At 33.8% G+C, this 16,527-nt stretch overlaps 1 protein-coding gene across 1 annotated transcript in view; it reads left to right on the top strand.

The window, feature by feature from the left end:
• The window catches only part of LOC132552879 (peptidyl-prolyl cis-trans isomerase), a 513,126-nt gene that overhangs the window by 331,781 nt on the left and 164,818 nt on the right, over positions 1 to 16,527 (top strand). The gene's annotated exons all lie outside the window — the stretch shown is intronic.

Genomic DNA, 16,527 nt, shown 5'->3' with positions numbered 1-16,527 from the left:
TGACGTATTTTGTATCGTTTTCCCTAATATGAAAAAATAATTCACCTCCAGCTAGGTTCCCAATTTCAGAAGATCAATTAATATTTACACGACGAGTGTCGTCTATGAGGCAGAAGACGCTTACCTTTCCGGAACACCTTATTATTATTCTTCTCATCAATGTCCTCTTTTTCAAACTGTCTCATATTTTCCTTGTTTTGATACATATAAAAGTGTTCTCTTTGTTAATCCTCTTTGAGCCTGAGTTGATCTATTGGACGAATAAGGTTTTGTATATAAAACTGGGCTGTGGCTCTAGATTTTTCCCCATTTTGATAGGAGCGTAACCCTCATCTTCTTCAGAAACTATAAACGTTCTTACGTTCGGGATATTTCACTGCAAACGTTCTTACTTTGGGAGTATTTCACAATAAACGTTCTTACGTTCGGGATATTTTACATTAAACGTTCTTACGTTCGGGATATTTTACAATAAACGTTCTTACGTTCGGGACATTTTACAATAAACGTTCTTACGTTCGGGATATTTTACAATAAACGTTCTTACGTTCGGGATATTTTACAATAAACGTTCTTACGTTCGGGATATTTTACAATAAACGTTCTTACGTTCGGGATATTTTACAATAAACGTTCTTACGTTCGGGATATTTTACAATAAACGTTCTTACGTTCGGGATATTTTACAATAAACGTTCTTACGTTCGGGATATTTTACAATAAACGTTCTTACGTTCGGGATATTTTACAATAAACGTTCTTACGTTCAGGATATTTTACAATAAACGTTCTTACGTTCGGGATATTTTACAATAAACGTTCTTACGTTCGGGATATTTTACAATAAACGTTCTTACGTTCGGGACATTTTACAATAAACGTTCTTACGTTCGGGACATTTTACAATAAACGTTCTTACGTTCTTACGTTCTTACGTTCAGGATATTTTACATTAAACGTTCTTACGTTCGGGACATTTTACAATAAACGTTCTTACGTTCGGGATATTTTACAATAAACGTTCTTACGTTCAGGATATTTTACAATAAACGTTCTTACGTTCGGGATATTTTACAATAAACGTTCTTACGTTCGGGATATTTTACAATAAACGTTCTTACGTTCGGGATATTTTACAATAAACGTTCTTACGTTCGGGATATTTTACAATAAACGTTCTTACGTTCGGGATATTTTACAATAAACGTTCTTACGTTCGGGATATTTTACAATAAACGTTCTTACGTTCAGGATATTTTACAATAAACGTTCTTACGTTCGGGATATTTTACAATAAACGTTCTTACGTTCGGGATATTTTACAATAAACGTTCTTACGTTCGGGATATTTTACAATAAACGTTCTTATAAACGTTCTTACGTTCGGGATATAAACGTTCTTACGTTCGGGATATTTTACAATAAACGTTCTTACGTTCGGGATATTTTACAATAAACGTTCTTACGTTCGTTCTTACGTTCGGATATTTTACAATAAGCGTTCTTACGTTCGGGATATTTTACAATAAACGTTCTTACTTTCAGGATATTTTACAATAAACGTTCTTACGTTCGGGATATTTTACAATAAACGTTCTTACGTTCGGGATATTTTACAATAAACGTTCTTACGTTCGGGATATTTTACAATAAACGTTCTTACGTTCGGGATTTTTTTACAATAAACGTTCTTACGTTCGGGATATTTTACAATAAACGTTCTTACGTTCGGGATATTTTACAATAAACGTTCTTACGTTCAGGATATTTTACAATAAACGTTCTTACGTTCGGGATATTTTACAATAAACGTTCTTACGTTCAGGATTTTTTACAATAAACGTTCTTACGTTCGGGACATTTTACAATAAACGTTCTTACTTTGGGATATTTTACAATAAACGTTCTTACGTTCAGGATATTTTACAATAAACGTTCTTACGTTCGGGATATTTTACAATAAACGTTCTTACGTTCGGGATATTTTACAATAAACGTTCTTACGTTCGGATATTTTACAATAAACGTTCTTACGTTCAGGATTTTTTACAATAAACGTTCTTACGTTCGGGATATTTTACAATAAACGTTCTTACTTTGGGAGTATTTTACAATAAACGTTCTTACGTTCGGGATATTTTACAATAAACGTTCTTACGTTCGGGATATTTTACAATAAACGTTCTTACGTTCGGGATATTTTACAATAAACGTTCTTACGTTCGGGATATTTTACAATAAACGTTCTTACGTTCAGGATATTTTACAATAAACGTTCTTACGTTCGGGATATTTTACAATAAACGTTCTTACGTTCTGGATATTTTACAGCAAACGTTCTTACGTTCTGGATATTTTACAATAAACGTTCTTACGTTCGGGATATTTTACAATAAACGTTCTTACGTTCGGGATATTTTACAATAAACGTTCTTACGTTCGGGATATTTCACAGCAAACGTCTTACTTTAGGAGTATTTTACAATAAACGTTCTTACGTTCGGGATATTTTACAATAAACGTTCTTACGTTCAGGATATTTTACAATAAACGTTCTTACGTTCGGGATATTTTACAATAAACGTTCTTACGTTCGGGACATTTTACAATAAACGTTCTTACGTTCAGGATATTTTACAATAAACGTTCTTACGTTCGGGATATTTTACAATAAACGTTCTTACTTTCAGGATATTTTACAATAAACGTTCTTACGTTCGGGATATTTTACAATAAACGTTCTTACGTTCAGGATATTTTACAATAAACGTTCTTACGTTCAGGATATTTTACAATAAACGTTCTTACGTTCAGGATATTTTACAATAAACGTTCTTACGTTCGGGATATTTTACAATAAACGTTCTTACGTTCGGGATATTTTACAATAAACGTTCTTACGTTCAGGATATTTTACAATAAACGTTCTTACGTTCGGGATATTTTACAATAAACGTTCTTACGTTCAGGATATTTTACAATAAACGTTCTTACGTTCGGGATATTTTACAAAACGTTCTTACGTTCGGGATATTTTACAATAAACGTTCTTACGTTCGGGATATTTTACAATAAACGTTCTTACGTTCGGGATATTTTACAATAAACGTTCTTACGTTCGGGACATTTTATAGTAAACGTTCTTACGTTCGGGATATTTTACAATAAACGTTCTTACGTTCGGGATATTTTACAATAAACGTTCTTACGTTCGGGAAATTTTACAATAAACGTTCTTAAGGACCACACATATTAAAAAAAAACAAAGTGGGTAAGCAGTATTTTACAATAAACGTTCTTACGTTCGGGATATTTTACAATAAACGTTCTTACGTTCACAATAAACGTTCTTACGTTCGGGACATTTTACAATAAACGTTCTTACGTTCAGGATATTTTACAATAAACGTTCTTTCGTTCGGGATTTTTTTTTACAATAAACGTTCTTACGTTCGGGATATTTTACAATAAACGTTCTTACGTTCGGGATTTTTTTACAATAAACGTTCTTACGTTCGGGATATTTTACAATAAACGTTCTTACGTTCGGGATATTTTACAATAAACGTTCTTACGTTCGGGATATTTTACAATAAACGTTCTTACGTTCAGGATTTTACAATTTCTTACGTTCGGGATATTTTACAATAAACGTTCTTACGTTCGGGATATTTTACAATAAACGTTCTTACGTTCGGGATATTTTACAATAAACGTTCTTACGTTCAGGATATTTTACAATAAACGTTCTTACGTTCAGGATATTTTACAATAAACGTTCTTACGTTCGTTCTTACGTTCGGGATATTTTACAATAAACGTTCTTACGTTCAGGATATTTTACAATAAACGTTCTTACGTTCGGGATATTTTACAATAAACGTTCTTACGTTCGGGATATTTTACAATAAACGTTCTTACGTTCGGGATATTTTACAATAAACGTTCTTACGTTCGGGATATTTTACAATAAACGTTCTTACGTTCGGGATATTTTACAATAAACGTTCTTACGTTCGGGACATTTTACAATAAACGTTCTTACGTTCGGGACATTTTACAATAAACGTTCTTACGTTCGGGACATTTTACAATAAACGTTCTTACGTTCGGGATATTTTACAATAAACGTTCTTACGTTCGGGATATTTTACAATAAACGTTCTTACGTTCAGGATATTTTACAATAAACGTTCTTACGTTCGGGACATTTTACAATAAACGTTCTTACGTTCGGGACATTTTACATTAAAAACGTTCTTACGTTCGGGACATTTTATAGTAAACGTTCTTACGTTCGGGACATTTTACAATAAACGTTCTTACGTTCGGGATATTTTACAATAAACGTTCTTACGTTCGGGACATTTTACAATAAACGTTCTTACGTTCAGGATATTTTACAATAAACGTTCTTACGTTCGGGACATTTTACAATAAACGTTCTTACTTTCGGATATTTTACATTAAACGTTCTTACGATCGGGATTTTTTTACAATAAACGTTCTTACGTTCGGGGTTTTCTGAGATATTCGTTTTTATGTTTGGGTGTTTTATATGTTCTTTTCGAGAATGAAACAAATTTGTGATATAAATTAACCCTTATCTTAATGAAGAAATGACCAAAGTTTCACTACTTCGGCGAAAAGCCATGCTTTTGGTTTCAAGGTTTTGGTAAATCTTGAGAATTGAGAACACTTAAAATCCACACATTTTTGACAGAATCTTTTGTAAGATTTTCCATTTTCTGTTTCTCTCGACAAATATTCAGTGATATCATTCGATGTACAGGGTTTACAGGTGTTGCGTTACAACGACGCAGTTCTTTTCCTTTGTAAACCTTTATTGCACGTTGTAGAGACAAATGCTTATGGGAATTTGTGTAATGAAATATTTCTAAATGATTTTGGTATATTAATCCGCGACGTCATTAAAAGATTACATTGTTATGAAGGTTACTACTAAATATTTTTCTTTGTGATTTACCGCAATATACTTATACAATGAAGTGTTTTGTAAACGTTACTATTGTCAGCATAACTGCAAGTGACGTCTTGGAGCATCCCAATCCCTGGTTCCCTGCAAAAATTTCATGGAAGATTTGCTTAAAGGGCAATTACATCATACATTCATAAAATGCTTCATTATATTTATCAACATTGCCAAAAGTACTTCGAGCAAAATTAATTTGATATCTGATCATATTGAGCGGAAAGCTTAATCTTATACGCTGGAGTATATCCAATAATGGAACTGCCGAATCATGGAATAGCCAACAAGAGCTTTGTGACGTCACAATACAGCGGGACCACTTCCAATTTTATTGACTCATCATTACATTGGGTGTCTATTACTGTAGTAATTTGCCCGTCCGGGTAATTGAAATACGGACAGATTATCATGGTTTGTTTTTTGTTCACTCCTCTTCAGTAACCTTATATATTAAGATCACACACAAAAAACTGTGAATTGATCAGACAAGTTCATGTACATACGATAGCTTATAATCACTCTATAACAACATTGCAAATAAATATGAAAATTTTTTTATTCTGTACATGTCCTTCAATTTTTTTTAACTCATACAAGTTTTATTCACTGAAATTCCCCAAAAATATTGGTATTGAATGTTTGGTGAAGCTTGTTTATAACGGATGTTTGGCCACAATCCGTAAGGCTTGGTGTAGCCTGCACAAGTTACGTTTGTCCAGTTCAGAATATAGACAAGTGTGTGACCTGAAATCTTTCAATGCTATAAATTTATCGACTTTATCAAATTAGCCCACTTAATAACATGGTTTCTGACATTTGGTTTGATCAATTTTTCATTTTTTCACTCGCCTCCTAAGTTTCAACAATTTATGTCCTTGGCACCACTGGTGAGTCCCGGAAGGACGAAATAGCCGTATAATGGTATTCTCTTGTGTGTCTTTTGTATAATCCTTTAAATTATCTATTTACGTATTTATTCCTTCCGTACATTACATATTGTGTATTTCCCCACACGAGATTCTTTTGGCAATCATGTATAGATCGTTGAACTCTGCCTTAATCCCTTTCCACATTCCCACTGCTGTGACTGCTACGCAACTCCCGCCAAGCTAAACAGACATCTTGCTGACCTTCGTGGATAGAGGTTGTTCTCATATTTTCTATAGAAAATGGTGTCGCTTACTTTCATTTGCCGTATGACAGAGTCTCAGCCTTTCTCGTCCGTTATCAAAAATGTCAATATCATCTGTTGTTGCTACTGGTGCAGTGACAGGCGATCGTCGAGTGGAAAAAATGTACCTCTAGGCTTTATCCTAAAATTCTTTCAACAATGCCATTTGTTCTAGATCTATCATCTTTCCCTTCGACCTCTGGAAAATGTTCGTTGATCAATATATAGGTTTGAAACTACAGTCAAATACGAGGACATTCGAATGAATATATAATTATCAAGCGTGCATCTCGAAAACGATCTATCATTTGGAGGTGACTGGTAAATATCGATTAAAGAATTGTGATGTAGGAGGAGCACTGCCGTTGCTGGATCTCAGCGCCTGTATAGAAAATAGGGCCTTTCTCAGCATATCATCAGGCGATGATAAACGGCGAGAGCAGACGATAACACGGGTTTGTTATGGTGTCACAATCATTTAGGCCGGTCTCCTTCAGTCTTTCCCGTCCAGCCTCGTTCCCATGAAACCTGTTTGACAATCCGTTGCCGGCTTCTAATATGCTATCTGTTTATCTGCGACAGGGGACATTATCTATACTAAGGATTCGAACCCGGGACTTCTGGCTTATTAGTCTTACACTCAGACGATTTTGCTGTGACAATCTCCCTAGCACGGCGGTATATTGCGACTCGCACGTATCACGGTTAGATATGGTACAGCCGTTTTACTTTGTATTACATTAATGTCACCGACAAAGACGACACAAGTAGTGCTGTATGGCAATTCTTCATAGGATGCCACTGTGACCGTGTGATTCGAGCAAGTGGGATTAACTAATGAAAAGTTGCTTTTTTCCAAATTGAACTATAATGTGAAAAAGATATGAAATTCCAAATTTTTAAGACGAAAAATATGGATAAAATATCAAAATCCAAATGATGTTCTATTATTCTATGTAGAAATTCATGTAAACATGAGGAATGCTATTTTCAAATAATAAGATTGGTTGTTAAAATCCACAGTTAGTGCTGTATTGATACACATCAACCCATTACAGCCAGTTTTGACAACATCAAAAGATGGTGTTTTGCCAATGGGATTTCGTTTCTGAATTGTAAAGTTGTTCCCCCAGCCCCCAACCCTAAGAGATTTTTCCATTTGCTTAGCCTCGGGAATGAAAAGAAAAATGAAAAGAAAAATACGAGAAATATGTTTCCTGAAAATATTCCCAGACTTCCGAGAACTTTACATACTTTTGTATTACAAGAGTTTATTAAAACCGTAAAACTTTGACTAAAAAGAAAGAAAAAATCGGGTTGCCTTTTTTTTATCTTATCAAATAATTGTTTCCGTTTATTTTTATTTGTAAATTGAAAAAAAAAGATTGATAAATTCACCGCCAACTCCGGAATGGACAATTTTCTTTGTTCAATTATCATATTAATGTCAAGTCTATCGTGCTGTGTAATTGGCTGTCGTGAACAACAGATAACATAACACTGTTTTTTCTCAAAGTACATGTACAATACAGATACGAATTTTCAAATACATGAAAAATTGCTATTGAAGAACGCAATTCTTTGCTGTACAATATGGATATTTTCGCGGGTTTCTGTTTTGTTCAAGGACGGAATCAAAACGAGAAAACCTGGTTCCGTAAAACAGAATACAGAAAAGCATAGCCCTAGACATAAATCTAAAACAAGTCGTTTATTTCAGGTTTCTATCAAAACCGTGAAAAATTGGAAAATATATATAATATAGATTATATATATATATATGTACGTAATTGACAAGTCAAATTTATACCAGCTTGTCCGACATACTTAATTCAGAAGCGAGATCCTTTACCAAGTCACCAGGGCTAGATTGTTTATAAATTGTCTGCACTGGATCGGGTGACTATTATCGTGTTGTGGACTGCATGGAATTGGTGAGAGTGATAGGCGACAACGAAGAGCATATCTAAACCAACATCACAAAGAATAATATACTATTTCACCTCTGTATGATGTGGGAAAAGTTTAGCATAAGTTTTTGATGTATAGTGTAACGGAAACACGAAGGGTATAACTGTGGTTATCAGCAGAAGTGGCAGATAAACACACATCGTACCTTCCTTGTAGACTGAAGTTGTGGATGATACCGCTGTACCAGAGCACATTACTTGGGTGTAACTGATTCCACCGATGGTGTTGTTTTCTTCTAAAATCATAGAAACTGAAAGATAAACCACAAATTATTTTAAAAAAATAAAACAAAAATATCTCGGTGGTATGTCAGTGATGTTATATCTTAAGCTGTCTCGTCCTTCTAGGACTCGTCAGTGATGTTACATCATACAGCTGTTTCGTCCTTATAGGACTCGTCAGTGATGCTACGTCATACAGTTGTTTCGTCCTTATAGTACTCGTCAGTGATGCTACATCATACAGCTGTTTCGTCCTTCTAGGACTCGTCAGTGATGTTACATCATACAGCTGTTTCGTCCTTATAGTACTCGTCATTGATGCTACATCATACAGCTGTTTCGTCCTTATAGTACTCGTCAGTGATGCTACATCATACAGCTGTTTCGTCCTTCTAGGACTCGTCAGTGATGTTACATCATACAGCTGTTTCGTCCTTATAGTACTCGTCATTGATGCTACATCATACAGCTGTTTCGTCCTTCTAAGACTCGTCAGTGATGCTACATCTTAAGCTGTTTCGTCCTTCTAGGACTCGTCAGTGATGCTAGATCATACAGCTGTTTCGTCCTTCTAGGACTCGTCAGTGATGCTACATCATACAGCTGTTTCGTCCTTCTAGGACTCGTCAGTGATACTACATCATACAGCTGTTCCGTCCTTCTAGGACTCGTCAGTGATGCTACATCATGCAGCTGTTTCGTCCTTCTAGGACTCGTCAGTGATGTTACACCATACAGCTGTTTCATCCTTATAGGACTCGTCAGTGATGTTACATCTTAAGCTGTTTCGTCCTTATAGGACTTGTCAGTGATGCTACATTATACAGTTGTTTCGTCCTTATAGGATTCGTCAATGATACTACATCATACAGTTGTTTCGTCCTTATAGGACTCGTCAGTGATGTTACATCTTAAGCTGTTTCGTCCTTATAGGACTTGTCAGTGATGCTACATCATACAGCTGTTTCGTCCTTATAGGGCTCGTCAGGTGATGCTACACCACACAGTTGTTTCGTCCTTCTAGGACTCGTCAGTGATGCTACATCATAAAGCTGTTTCGTCCTTCTAGGACTCGTCAGTGATGCTACATCATACAGCTGTTTCGTCCTTCTATGACTCGTCAGTGACGCTACACCATACAACTGTTTAGTCCTTATAGAACTCGTCAGTGACGCTAAAAGTCTAAATTTTGATGACTAGAAGGTGACTGAGGGAAATTCAGTCAGTCTTGTAAGAATGTGAGTGAATACAGGACAAAGTGATAACAAGAATAAATTATTGACGCAGGGCGACGGACGAAAGTCCACCTTATCCCAGATCACCATCGTATGATCTTAATAGTATAAAGTAAGTTGGATTTTTTCATTCTTTTCTCCTTATTGTTGTTATGATAGATGAATTAATAAAATGATATCAAATTTAAACAAAAGATAAATGTCGGCGCCACCATTGTACGTCCTGAATTTCCCTTCTTTTGTCGTTTGTCTTATTTTATTTTCGATTATTTCTGGTATTACCAGTGAATAAAAGAAACTCGCATATGAAATATGAAATCATGTTTCAAATCCAGGATGACAACCACTTGGCCGTTTTCCAAACAGTTTCCAAAACTGGCACATCTAAAAACCAAGAAAAACTCACCTTAAAAACAAAATGATAAAAAATACAAAAAAATAAATAAATAAATTAAAACAAAGTAATAATTATGACCAAAAAAAATTTAATGATGAAAAAATGACAAAAAATATATAATAATGACAAAAAAAAAAAAAAAGAAAAAAAAGACGTGTCAGGGTCAAAACCTAAGATGACCACTTGTCAGCCATTTTGTTATTCCAGTTCGGTTGACCATGCTGTCTGGCACCACTAGGGACCAAAAGGAATCTACAAGTCTACATGGGACAAAGACCCACCTATTACTTTTTATGGAATAGTGATAAAAACCTTCAGGTGTCACAATCTAAGATCACCATTTTGTTTTTCCCGAACAGTTACAGAATCGATGGAAACATCGACAGGAAATTTGAGAAAGATGAAACATGCACTTCTTCAGAAATCAACCTTCAACCGTCAAATCCAAGATAACGTCATGTCGGCCATTTAATTTTTCTCAATAGTCTAATTACAAATGGCCACGCTAAGCAGTAACGAGTTTTAGCAGTCACATCCAATCTGGTCGCTAAACATCTTTTTTTTTTCTTTATGAATAAGTAAAAAGGACCAAGAGGGATCTACATATGATAGCTGTGAAATCTCCATCCAATATTTCTCATGAAATAATGATAACAAACTTTCATGGTAAAAATCAAAGAGGACTCTCTGTTGGCCATTTTTTCACTAACGAATGGATAAGCACTGATATGGACAAAGGGATGCCAAACATATGAATGATTGATCAGTTTATTCACGTTACCTGTGCACCACCCAACAGATGACTCGGCGGAAGGGGCTTTGAATTTACTTCACGTGGGCACGTTTCAAATGCAAAATGCATGCATCTGATAAAACATCATACCGTATTCCAATGAATAAAAGCAAATTTAGTCGGGGTTCAAATAATCTAAACATATTGAGAGGTTCATGCACGTGCATTAAAGGAGAGGAGTGGCGTGTCTAAAAATAAATATTTTGTATATGAAAACGAAGACTGGAGTCGCTACACGGAGCCAAAATATGCACTTTGATTCCTCTATTATGATATCATTGTCAATATTATTTGGAATGGACGGAATCATTTATGAAAAAATATATCTGAAGGCATTTCAAACATCAATATTTTTGTATTTTGTGATTATTTTGTGTGAGTATTGTCATCTCAGTCCTACGACAACAGTGCTGTTTGCCGCCGAGTTTCAATGATTGATTTTAACACGCACAGTTCAAAACTCAAGTTTAATTTCAAGAGCTGTGACACGAAAAGAAAAAGATATTGTCCACCTGATTGTGATTTCAAAGTGTTACTTTTGCCGAGTTAAGATTTTTGTACGACGCAAATAAATTCGAAAAAAATATGTTGTTAATCTACCGCATGAAAGACATATCACTGAATATGGTCGCTGGAGTAATCTCCCTTGTTATAACATCTGACAAAGTTGGTCCTAAAGCCATCATTGCTGTTGTCGATATCATTGGTTATAAATTCAGTATTGCCGAAGTTTTAAAAATACAATTCTTACTCATAGCATGTACAAAACACATACGGTGAATATCATCTTTCAAAAACAAATTTAAAGTTAGATACAGACAATAAATTAAAGAAACATCACACAGCTGTTTCGTCTTTATATGACTCGTCTGCGATACTTTAAATTTTAAAGACTAGGAGGCGATTGAAGAAAGTCCAAAGTGATCGAAAGAAAAGGTTGAGGTTCAGATCGTTTCCACGGTGACGTCATATTATGTAACGTCATGTATTGTGTCCTAACCAGAAAACTGGCACTATACTATATATGTAGTGGCACTATGATACTGTATATATGTAGTGGCACTATGATACTGTATATATGTAGAGGCACTATAATACTATATATATATATGTAGAGGCACTATAATACTATATATGCAGTGGCTCTATAATACTATGTATATGTAGTGGCACTATAATACTGTATATATGTAGTGGCACTATAATACTATATATATGTTGTGGCACTATAATACTATATATATGTAGTGACTATGATACTATGTATATGTAGTGGCACTATAATACTGTATATATGTAGTGACTATGATACTATGTATATGTAGTGGCACTATAATACTATATATATGTAGTGGCACTATAATACTATATATATGTAGTGACTATGATACTATGTATATGTTGTGGCACTATAATACTATATATGTAGAGGCACTATAATACTGTATATGTAGAGGCACTATAATAATATATATGTAGAGGCACTATAATACTAAATATATGTAGTGGAACTATGATACTGTATATATGTAGAGGCACTATAACACTAAATATATGTAGTGGCACTATGATACTGTATATATGTAATGGCACTATAATACTGTATATATGTAGTGACACTATAATACTGTATATGTGTAATGGCACTATAATACTGTATATATGTAGTGGCACTATAATACTGTATATATGTAGAGGCACTATAATAATATATATATGTAGTGGCACTATGATACTGTATATATGTAGTGGCACTATAATACTATGTATATGTAGTGGCACTATAATACTGTATATATGTAGTGGCACTATAATACTTTATATATGTAGTGGCACTATAATACTGTATATATGTAGTGGCACTATAATATTATATTATGTAGTGGCACTATAATACTATGTATATGTAGTGGCACTATAATACTGTATATATGTAGTGGTACTATAATGCTATGTATATGTTGTGGCACTATAATACTATATATATGTAGTGACTATGATACTATGTATATGTAGTGGCACTATAATACTGTATATATGTAGTGACTATGATACTATGTATATGTAGTGGCATTATAATACTATATAGATATATACATAGTGCCACTATAATATTATATATATGTAGTGGCACTATGATACTGTATATATGTAGTGCCACTATGATACTGTATATATGTAGTGGCACTATAATACTGTATATATGTAGTGGCACTATAATACTGTATATATGTAATGGCACTATAATACTGTATATGTGTAATGGCACTATAATACTGTATATATGTAGTGGCACTATAATACTGTATATATGTAATGGCACTATAATACTGTATATATGTAGTGACACTATAATACTGTATATATGTAATGGCACTATAATACTGTATATATGTAGTGGCACTATAATACTATATAGATATATACAAAGTGCCACTATAATATTATATATATGTAGTGGCACTATAATACTGTATATATGTAGTGGCACTATAATACTGTATATATTTAGTGGCACTATGATACTATGTATATGTAGTGGCACTATAATACTGTATATATGTAATGGCACTATAATATTATATATATGTAGTGGCACTATAATACTGTATATATGTAGTGGCACTATAATGCTATGTATATGTTGTGGCACTATAATACTATATATATGTAGTGACTATGATACTATGTATATGTAGTGGCACTATAATACTGTATATATGTAGTGACTATGATACTATGTATATGTAGTGGCATTATAATACTATATAGATATATACATAGAGCCACTATAATATTATATATATGTAGTGCCACTATGATATTGTATATATGTAGTGGCACTATAATACTGTATATATGTAGTGGCACTATAATACTGTATATATGTAATGGCACTATAATACTGTATATGTGTAATGGCACTATAATACTGTATATATGTAGTGGCACTATAATACTGTATATATGTAATGGCACTATAATACTGTATATATGTAGTGACACTATAATACTGTATATATGTAATGGCACTATAATACTGTATATATGTAGTGGCACTATAATACTATATAGATATATACATAGTGCCACTATAATATTATATATATGTAGTGGCACTATAATACTGTATATATGTAGTGGCACTATAATACTGTATATATTTAGTGGCACTATGATACTATGTATATGTAGTGGCACTATAATACTGTATATATGTAATGGCACTATAATATTATATATATGTAGTGGCACTATAATACTGTATATATGTAGTGGCACTATAATGCTATGTATATGTTGTGGCACTATAATACTGTATATATATATATAGTGACACTATAATACATGTATAGTAGGCTGAAATTTGGTGTCATGTCCTGATGCCTAGCATCAATTTAGCGGCCCTTCTCTAGAAGTTTCCAAGGGCTTCAATCTGTGATATAACATTTGGTTTCCATACTTTGCTGCAGTACTTTAGTCCTTGATCACCACCACAATATTTGTTGATAATTTTCAGACTATCTACAATATGACAGCTTATCAATAACCACTCCTATATCTCTTTCCTCAGCAAATATGTCTTTCAATTCTTGTTTGTATATGTAATCAATTCTTTATATGGTTACTTTTTCCATGACAACAGACATTTGTCACTCAATTGTTGAGCATAAAGCAAATATCTTGGTTGATCCTTGCAATCTTCATTGCTTGATAGAGAACAACATTATATTCTTGTGTCGACATCTGATACCTGCTTGATCATTGGTTAAAAGAACAACACATTCAAACCAAAGTATCCTAAGATTAACATTCTCATTATATATTGATGACCTACAGTCAAAGGTTGTGAAGTCAAAATTCACAGTTCAACATATTGAAATAAGAAGTTTATAAACTAGGTCTCAATTAAAACAGATTTTGTTCATATTTACATCATATCATTAATCTTCTACACCTGATTACATTTTGTGGATCTTTAATCAACAGTAAAGGGTCAAAGGTCATATTTGGCCACTTTTGAACAGCTGATAGAGTGAAACAAAGGGAAATAAATCTTGGAGATCAGCACAGATGGACGAGGAAAGTCTCTGCCCATTTTGTTTTTATTTCTGAGCAAAACTATGTAATTTCTATTGAACAATAATAATATCTTAAATAAGTGACAGCAATTTCCCAGGACATGTAGTACAAATTCATAAACAGAAAACATTAAGATAAACTGCTAAATATATCTAGGAAATGTGCCGTTCTTTATGACAAGACATAAACATATTGAGATAAACTGCTAAATATATCTAGGAAATGTGCTGTTCTTTATGACAAGACATAAACATATTGAGATAAACTGCTAAATATATCTAGGAAATGTGCCGTTCTTTATGACAAGACATAAACATATTGAGATAAACTGCTGAACATATCTATGAAATGTGCTGTTCTTTATGACAAGACATAAACATATTGAGATAAACTGCTAAATATATCTAGGAAATGTGCTGTTCTTTATGACAAGACATAAACATATTGAGATAAACTGCTGAACATATCTATGCACTACCTCTGTAATATCTTATGTGATACATATGTGATGAACATTGTACCTAATACAAACAATGTAACAGCTGAAAATCTGTAAATCTATGTACAAGAAAGTAACCAGTGTCAGGTGTACTATTTTATATTCACATAGGAAGTAACCAGTGTCAGGTGTACTATTTTATGTTCACTTAGGAAGTAACCAGTGTCAGGTGTACTATTTTATGTTCACTTACGAAGTAACCAGTGTCAGGTGTACTATTTTATATTCACTTAGGAAGTAACCAGTGTCAGGTGTACTATTTATGTTCACTTAGGAAGTAACCAGTGTCAGGCGTACTATTTTATATTCACTTAGAAAGTAACCAGTGTCAGGTGTACTATTTATGTTCACATAGGAAGTAACCAGTGTCAGGTGTACTATTTTATATTCACTTAGAAAGTAACCAGTGTCAGGTGTACTATTTTATGTTCACTTACGAAGTAACCAGTGTCAGGTGTACTATTTGATGTTCACTTAGGAAGTTATCAGTGCCAGGTGTACTATTTATGTTCACTTTTATCCTAAACAAAACTGCTATATTAATTTGGAAATTTTCATCTGTCTGTCCTTGCTTCAGTTTGTGTACGATATCTTTGCTGAATGTGAATGAATCTTGATTAAATTTGGTTTGCTGGAGTATTCTACTATCCTCTAGCCTAAATTTGACCGGTGACCTTGTTGTTTGATGTTCAAACATAATTAATAAGGGAGTTCATTACTGATAGCTCAACTGGTTTCCCAGTGTTAGGTTTGTAACAATACTGATAGCTCAACTGGTTTCCCTGTGTTAGGTTTGTAACAATACTGATAGCTCAACTGGTTTCCCTGTGTTAGGTTTGTAACAATACTGATAGCTCAACTGGTTTCCCTGCGTTAGGTTTGGTACATTACTGATAGCTCAACTGGTTTCCCTGTGTTAGGTTTGTAACAATACTGATAGCTCAACTGGTTTCTCTGTGTTAGGTTTGTTACATTACTGATAGCTCAACTGGTTTCCCTGCATTAGGTTTGCTACATTACTGATAGCTCAACTGGTTTCCCTGTGTTAGGTTTGTTACATTACTGATAGCTCAACTGGTTTCCCTGTGTTAGGTTTGTAACAATACTGATAGCTCAACTGGTTTCCCTGTGTTAGGTTTGTAACAATACTGATAGCTCAACTGG

Source organism: Ylistrum balloti, unplaced genomic scaffold, assembly GCF_031769215.1.
Source record: "Ylistrum balloti isolate Yb309-2 unplaced genomic scaffold, AGI_CSIRO_Ybal_v1 Utg370284, whole genome shotgun sequence".
Taxonomy (NCBI): domain Eukaryota; kingdom Metazoa; phylum Mollusca; class Bivalvia; order Pectinida; family Pectinidae; genus Ylistrum; species Ylistrum balloti.
Note: the sequence above shows the minus strand (reverse complement) of the source record. Positions and strands in the feature narration are given on the sequence as shown.